Below are 7968 nucleotides of genomic sequence, written 5' to 3' on the forward strand. Positions count from 1 at the left end.
ACATATACTGATACTGATAAGCACTCACCGACGCATCACCCTCCCTACCCCGGATCCAACGCCACCTCCAACGCTTACCTCCCCTCTGATGTGGACATCGGGTCAGTTGGAGGCGCAGTCGAAAGATTGCAGCGGTCCCAGATCAGATGTACACACTGGAACTCTTTCCCATGTTGCTTGTCTGTGTTTATTGTGCTATGGTGTGTTGATATCTGTGCATTCCTGTATTATCCTTTTGTGTTACACATTTCGATGTTTTTTTTCCTCGCTACCTAGCCTGACCTGTCTCCCCAATGTGATGTTTGTGTATTGTATGTATGGTCGGCATACATACATTGTATGTATTAGACAAATACAACCTGAGTAAATACACAATACAGTTTTAAATGAGGATTTCATTTATTAAGTAAAAATGTTGTTGGAACTTACCGGACACTGTGTGGGCGTGCTTCTCATCAGTGGAGCGTTTGCTCAGACAGTGAAAGTGTTAACAGGGAAGTGGTGAAGCTGAAGACGTCTACGCTGCTCAGACTTAAAGCATTCAGTCGCCATTCAGACATCATGAAGACCCCGTCTGCCTCTCTGCTCCTCGGTGAGTCAAACGTTCATCTACTCATTTATCCATGATATCATCTGCCCAGTGTTGGGGAGTAATGGAATACATGTACCGGTGTTACGTATTTAAAATACAAAATATGGGTAACTGCAGTCCTTTACAGTTACAGTTGGTAATCAGAAGTTACTTTGTTGAAATAAATAGAACACACGGTGCTCATTTCCAGTTTCATATGTTAGTGTATCCCCTCTCTATGCCTTCTCCAATTTTGGTACTTAATAACAGCCTGGGCAGGATTAGCTCTGTTGATGGTGTAGATATATATCGCATTGCTGAGAGCAGCTGGCCTGGGTTTGAGTAGTATTAATCAGTGAAATCTGGTGTTTTTAATCTCATGACCACAGGTGTATAAAATGCAGCAGCTGCCATGCAGACTGCTTTTAGAAACATTAGTCAAAGAATGGATCTTTCTAACGAGCTCAGTGAACGTGAGTCTAGAACTGTAACAGGATCATAACACGTTGGTTTGGAAAAATCTTTTTTATTCTATTTTATTCTAAATGTTGCCTCTTTCAAACCATCTGTCCTCTCTGTCCAAAATGTGAACATTGGCATCCTCAAAGAGTGACCTTTGACCTTTAGATGCAGAAGTGTTTTGGAGTTTTGTCTTTCGGGTGAAACAGTTTCTGTCTGAGTGTGTTGCTGGATGTCAATAAAGTGGATGACTGAGAACCTCCACAGACAGATTATAAATTTTCCATAATCAGCTCTAAGTGAAATAATTTCACAGTGGAAACATTTAGTAACCACAGCAGCTCATCCCGGAAGTATAAGACCATATACGGTCACAGAACACAGTCATCGAGTCTGGAGACAATTGGTGTGTAAAAGTCACGTAAAATGCGGAGCTCCAAACGTCCTCTCAAGATCAGCACAGACACTGTTCACCGCAAAATTCATCAGCATAAGGTTTTTTTTTTAATGAGGAGACAAACTGCTGCAGTTTGAAAGCTAAATTATTCTCTTTCTAGCTTAATATAAAAAATACAAACTACACAATAAGATAACATCCAACACTCCTGAGCTTGGAAGAAGAATGTCTCATGCAAATACTAAATTCCCTCTGATGACCCTTCCAGGGGTAACTTGTCCCTAGCAACTAATGACCTCTGACCTTTACTGACCTCTGTTCTCCTGTTGCAGGTGTGTGTGTGCTGCTGCTGTCTGCACCGACTGTTTCTGCAGGTGAGTTGATGGAAGTGAAAACAATCAGTGAGACTCCAACAAGAACACAAACACACTTACTCTGTGTGTGTGTGTGTGTGTGTGTGTGTGTCCTCCAGTGTCTCTGTCTGTCAGTCCAAACCTTCAGCAGTTCTTCAGAGGATCTTCTTCAGTGTATCTGAGTTGTGTTGATGATGGACAGACAGCTGATGGATGGACAGTGAAGAGGACCAGAGGAGGACTCACTGAGGACTGTGGAGCAGCTGCAGGCTTTGGGAGGGTTCATGGTTCCTCCTGTGTTCTGGATCGCTCCGTCTCCTCTGATGGAAGTTACTTCTGTGGGAACTCATCTGGACAGCAGAGCGATGAAGTGTCCATCAGTGTTTCAGGTACAGACAGGGAGATGTTCCAGTGTCTCTGTGCAGATGTTTCCAGATGTTGGCTACATGTCTGTCAGTGAGATAGTAAATGGTAAATGGACTGGTTCTTATATAGCGCTTTTCTACTCTTCTGAGCACTCAAAGCGCTGTACACAACTTGTGCATTCACCCATTCACACCCATTCGCACAAGCACATTTTTTCTGGGTGCTTTCTAAGTAACATTCACACACACACTCATACTCCGATGGATGCATCGGAGAGCAATTTAGGGTTAGTATCTTGCCCAAGGATATTTGGCATGCAGACTAGGGGAAGCCAAGAATCGAACTACCAACCTTCCGGTCAGTAGATGACCTGCTCTACCACCTGAGCTACAGCCACCCCAGTCCCAATATTTTGGCAGCATGTGTTCAGACTGATGGATGTTTTGAGGTGTGACCTGCTCAGATCGTCTCAGTGACAGGAAGTCAGCGAGGTGCTCATTCAGACAGGAAGCAGCACATCTGAGAGGAGCTCTTGACTCTGCTCTGTTTGTGTCTCTGTTGTCAGATAAAGGTGCGAGTCTAGAGATTCCTGCACTTCCTGTGATGACAGGAAGTGATGTCACACTGCGTTGCAGAGAGAGGAGCGGTGACACAGCTGCTGCTTATTTCTCCTTTAATGGACGTCCTGTTGGATCTGGAACAGCAGCAGAGCTCGTCATCAGAAGGGTTAAACAGTCTGATGAAGGTCTCTACTCTTGTGCTACTGACGCATTTGGATCGTCTCCTCAGAGCTTTCTGAGGGTCAGAGGTCAGAACAGTGACATCACTTCCTGTTTACAGACATGACTTGCTGGTAAAATGACTGAACCGTTGTCATCATCTCTCCTGCAGGTCCTCCTCAGCACAGGAGCTCAGACTCCACTCCTCCTGTGAACTCTTCTGTTGACACTGCTTCATCACCTCCTCAGGGTCTCACCTCCTTCCTCACTGTACTCATAGCAGGCCTGGTTCCTGTGGTTCTTCTGGTTCTGCTCTTGGTTCTAGTTCAACTTCTTTTCCACTGCAAAAAGCAAAATGAAGCAAATGGTACGACCTCTGTCACATTCACCTGAGATCTTTTATTTTTCATCACAACAAGGAGCCCAGCTGCTACAGTCTGAGGCCAGGTGTTTCCATTTTGGTTGATCTCAGCTGCTCCTTTAAGAGTACTTTTGGTTTTATAAAGCTTCAGATGTTTCAGTGAGTGAAACAGGTGGACTACAGGCAGGCTAGCTTAGCAACCAGACTTATTTCTGAAGTGTGATCACACTGAGGTTTGGCAACATCTGACTGAAATGATGAGATGAGGCTTGAGGTTTTGGGTTTCTGTTGTTTCCTCTGAGGGCTGTCTGCTTTGACCTCGGGGTCAGTTACCTTAGTCTGGAAATGGCTTCAAAAACCTTCCCACAATGTTAACAAAGTTATCTCTAAAATCACTGTTGTCTTTATTGTTGGTATTGTGTTAACACACAGCTGAATGCTCCAGACCAACAAACTGCCAAACGTCTGCTTCATTACAGGTGAATCAGTATCAGTCAGTGTGACTTAGTATGAGTCAGTATGTTTGAGGTTCTGTGCTGACTGCAGCTGATTACAGATTTTAAACATCATCTGTTTGTGTTTCCTCTGTTTGTAGTTGTAACATGACCTGAGTGTGTTTGTATTTTCCAGATACACATCAAGCTGATACAGATGTTGTCTACTCTGACGTGAGGATTCTCACTGCAGGTACAAACGAATAAAATGAATTTTGTTAATTTTATTAGATCAGTTTTTTTTCATAACAATAAATGTGCAGCACACCGGAGAGAAAAACAGCAGATTAAGGAAGAAGGTAGGAAATATAAAATGTAGTCAGATTAATGGGGGCTGAATACAGATTCACACCACACTTTACAGGATGAAGGGGTATAAATACTTTTTCAAGACACTGTACATAGAACACAAACATCTGGATGGGAGTCCAGCAGCTGAGTCAAGACCTGAAGGGGGGTCGGTATGAGAAAGTGGACTGTTGGCAAGAGACGAGTCTCAGTTTAACAGGTTTAATATCACAGAATGAGCACCGATGAGAGACTAAAGGATTACAACGACTGGGAGAAAGAAACTGTTCTGATGGAGCTCGTGTCAGGGTGGTGTCACAAACAGTTCACATCTGGGGTGGGAGGGGTTCCAGAGTCTGAGAGGCTGAAGTGGAAGGTGATTTCTGCTCTGGTGTCAGGGTTGCTGTGGGGTAAGACCACAGAGCTCTGAGTCAATCACTTCCTAAGTAACTGATGTGGAAGAACAGAAAGGAGGGTTGATCTGTTTCTGATCATTTACTGGAGGAAACTTCACAGACGTGTGGGACAGGTGGCTGCTCAGAGCAGGTGGAGGAGATGAAAGGACTCTTTGAATTTATATGCAGTGAGTGAGAAGTTGGAGCTTCATGTATGTGAGCTGCCTCTGGCAGTTTGAACCTACACATGACTGCAGGACACGTATGATGCTTCACACTCTTATGTTGCTTTTCTGTGTGTGTTACAGAGCAGTCAGCTGATCCAGGTGTTGTGTATTCATCACTGAGAGCAGGTAACATTTACACACAGATGTAAAGTTTTCAATTCAATTCAATTTTATTTATACAGCGCCAAAACACAACAATCACCTCAAGGTGCTTCATGCTGTAAGGTAGAGCCTAGAACAGGGGTAGGCAACGTCAGGCCTCGAGTGCCGGTGTCCTGCAGGTTTTAGATCTCACCCTGGGTCAACACACCTGAATCAAATGATTAGTTCATTACCAGCCCCCTGGAGAACTTCAAGACATGTTGAGGAGGTAATTTAGCAATTTGAATCAGCTGTGTTTGATCAAGGACACATCTAAAACCTGCAGGACACCGGCACTCGAGGCCTGGAGTTGCCTACCCCTGGCCTAGAATAATACATACAGAGGAAAACCCAACAATCATCAACGCAGAGAGGTTTGCTGCTGCTGTAGCAGGAGAGATTCAGGAGCAGACTGATGAACACTGACTTCTTTTCTTTGTTTGCCTAACAACGACTGAGGTCCATTCTCTACGCTGACACACCCATGTTTGATAACCTACCTGCTGCTCATTAACCTGACTCCTCCAGACACTACTTAGAGCATCGGCTCAGTGTTTCTGTTTGTTGGATCGTTACTACTTGTGTCAGTCGGCTCTTTTCTACTCTCGTATTCTCTTGGCCTTTGTTGTTACTGATTCTAATCGCCTGTTTCTTTGTATGCAGATTTCCTTGGACGTGTCCCTGATTCTGCCCTGAATCCCTGAGTGTGAGTTTGGAGTTTTGTGTGTGTTTCTGGCAGTGTGGCGTGAACCAAAGAGGAGTGTGGAGGATGTGCCCCTTCCCTTGGATTACTGTAACGGTCTTTTTACTTGTTCCCACCAGTCAGCCTTGGATTGCCTTCAGATTGTACAGAACGCTGATGCATTCTGCTCAAACATTACTCCAGTTTTGGCTTCTCTTCATTGGTTGCCAGTAAATTTTAGATCTCTTCAGGGTGAAGCTCCCCAGTACATCTCTGACCTGTTTAAACCTCACGCTTCATCCTGAGCACTTAGGCCTTCAGGTCAGAGGTTACTGTTGGTCCCATGTACTGGGTTCAAAACATGAGTGGATTGTGCTTTTCAGGCAGCGGCACCAAGGTCGTCTCCTCCACTGTGTTTACGCTGAATCCACTGAGTGTCTTTAAAAAGCAGCTGAAGGCATTTCTGTACAGACAAGCTGTTAATTAATTAATCGTTTCATATTATTATTTTATTTAAACTTCTGGTTTTATTGTGAAGCAGTTTGTGATTTTTATCTGTGAGTGTGTGATCTACTGTGAACACATTTTACTTATTGTACTATAAGGTCATTAAGATCAGATGGGCTGACTGTGAGGAGCTGACATCATGTTTGTCTCTGAACAGGAGGCTGAGGACACCCTGGGCCTGATGGACCTTCATCCTTCCCTCTGCTCCTCTTCTTCATGCTGTCTGTGCTTTAGTCTGTTTTAAATACAGCTGTTAGCTCTCACCTGTGCACACAGTAACATCTGCTCAGGAAGCAGGTTCAGTAACTCTGAGTTTCCTGTTGTCACCTATGCAGATTTCAGACTTGCAACCAGACGCTGTGCTGCACTCTAACACACTCTCACACTGATGGAGGCTGCAGACTGTTTAGCACAGAGGTCCTCTGACTGCCAATCCACAGTCTCTGATTGGTGGGGACCCGCTGTACCCCTGAGTCACAGACAGAAGCAGTAGTGAGAGCTGAGGACACAGGTGTGAATGAGGGTCTGTGACCTCCTCAGAGAGCTGAGTCTGTGTGACAGAGCGTGGATGTGAGCCTGAGTCGACGCTCACTGTGAGCTCAGCAGCATTAACATGCACTGAGAGCGACACACACAACTACTGTCTGTCCCCTCTGATGTCCACACAGACACACTTAGGCAGCAGCAGGTGCAGCAGGTGCAGCAGGTGAGGTCAAAGCACAGAAGCACTGAGATGAGCCGACAGCGCCCTCTGCTGGTCCCAGTTTGCGCTGCTGCTGATCGTCCACAGACCATATTTGTTCATTCCATTTTCCTCCTACATGCTCTCCTTCACACTCTTTACATGTTTGTACTAAAGATCAGGAGTTATGGCTTTCTGGATGTGTGTCATCTGTTGCCATGGTAACTGACCCTGTTCAGGTTATCCTTCTTACTGGGACCAAAAGGCTGGAGTTTCCTTCATCTGAGGATTAACAAACTCTGTTTCACTCAAACCTGCTTCCTGTAAGAGAAACTGTGTGTGTGTGTGTGTGTGTGTGTGTGTGTGTGTGTGTGTGTGTGTGTGTGTGTGTGTGTGTGTGTGTGTGTGTGTGTGTGTGTGTGTGTGTGTGTGTGTGTGTGTGTGTGTGTGTGTGTGTGTGTGTGTGTGTGTGTGTGTGTGTGTGTGTGTGTGTGTGTGTGTGTGTGTGTGTGTGTGTGTATGTGTATGTGTAATCTTTTTCTATTTGTTTCTCAATGAAATTTTTTTTCAATGTTTTCTAAATGTTTGATCGGATAAAATGAATAAAACTCTTTGTTTTGTGAACTTTTGTGTCATCATTATCAGATCTGTCCTGTGTCAGTGGAAGAATCAGCATCCCTGTCTGTCTTTTCCCTCTGAGCTCTTTATTGTAAGACATTTACAGATCTGAGCTCCATCACATGTGGGTCCGACCTGCTGGTGTGCTGAGCTGCCACAGCCCTGCTGAGGGAACAAGTCCTGGTCCTGAGCCAAAGTCCAGTCTGAGGTCTGAGAGACTCTGTGTTCTCTGAACTGTTCAAATATCTCTGTGTGTAGTCACACTGAGAGTTTTTACAAATTATCATCAGACTGAATAAAATAATAATTAGAGTGCAATAAAAACATTTCAGTCTCTAAAATCACACAATAATCATGATGATCATTTTGGCAGTGCTGATGCATGCTGGACTCCTGCCTCACACAACCTCAGTGAGGAGTTAATCCAAGTTAACTCCTGCAGGAGGAGAACGTGAGGATCATGGGTCAATCAGATGATCATGAAGGAGTCCACAGTTTTATGATTTAGCTGATGTCAGCACTGACAGCAGAACACAACATCATCATCATCATCATCATCATCATCATCTCCTTATTAAGTGGATTCAAAGACTGTTTGAATTTACAGATACAGCTTTAAAATACTATAAATATCAGATAATCATCAAACGAGCAAAACTGCAGATGCTGATCATCTAAATCCATCAGAGTTCATCACGACTGAACATT

The 7968-nt window shown here is 44.4% G+C and overlaps 2 long non-coding RNA genes across 3 annotated transcripts; both read left to right on the forward strand.

The window, feature by feature from the left end:
* Positions 1–570: 570 nt before the first annotated feature.
* LOC120438689 lies at positions 571–2078 on the forward strand. The gene is made up of 3 exons (XR_005612046.1): positions 571–592; positions 1760–1801; positions 1900–2078. It is a non-coding gene; the product is annotated as an uncharacterized LOC120438689 (long non-coding RNA).
* A 970-nt stretch (positions 2079–3048) lies between these two features.
* LOC120438702 lies at positions 3049–6994 on the forward strand. Of its 2 annotated transcripts, XR_005612059.1 has the most exons (6): positions 3472–3550; positions 3659–3705; positions 3857–3913; positions 4712–4756; positions 5435–5477; positions 6118–6994. It is a non-coding gene; the product is annotated as an uncharacterized LOC120438702 (long non-coding RNA). The 2 variants fall into 2 exon arrangements; XR_005612060.1 differs by lacking the exons at positions 3472–3550; positions 3659–3705 and adding an exon at positions 3049–3232.
* Positions 6995–7968: the final 974 nt, after the last annotated feature.

Source organism: Oreochromis aureus, linkage group 3, assembly GCF_013358895.1.
Source record: "Oreochromis aureus strain Israel breed Guangdong linkage group 3, ZZ_aureus, whole genome shotgun sequence".
NCBI classification, from domain to species: domain Eukaryota; kingdom Metazoa; phylum Chordata; class Actinopteri; order Cichliformes; family Cichlidae; genus Oreochromis; species Oreochromis aureus.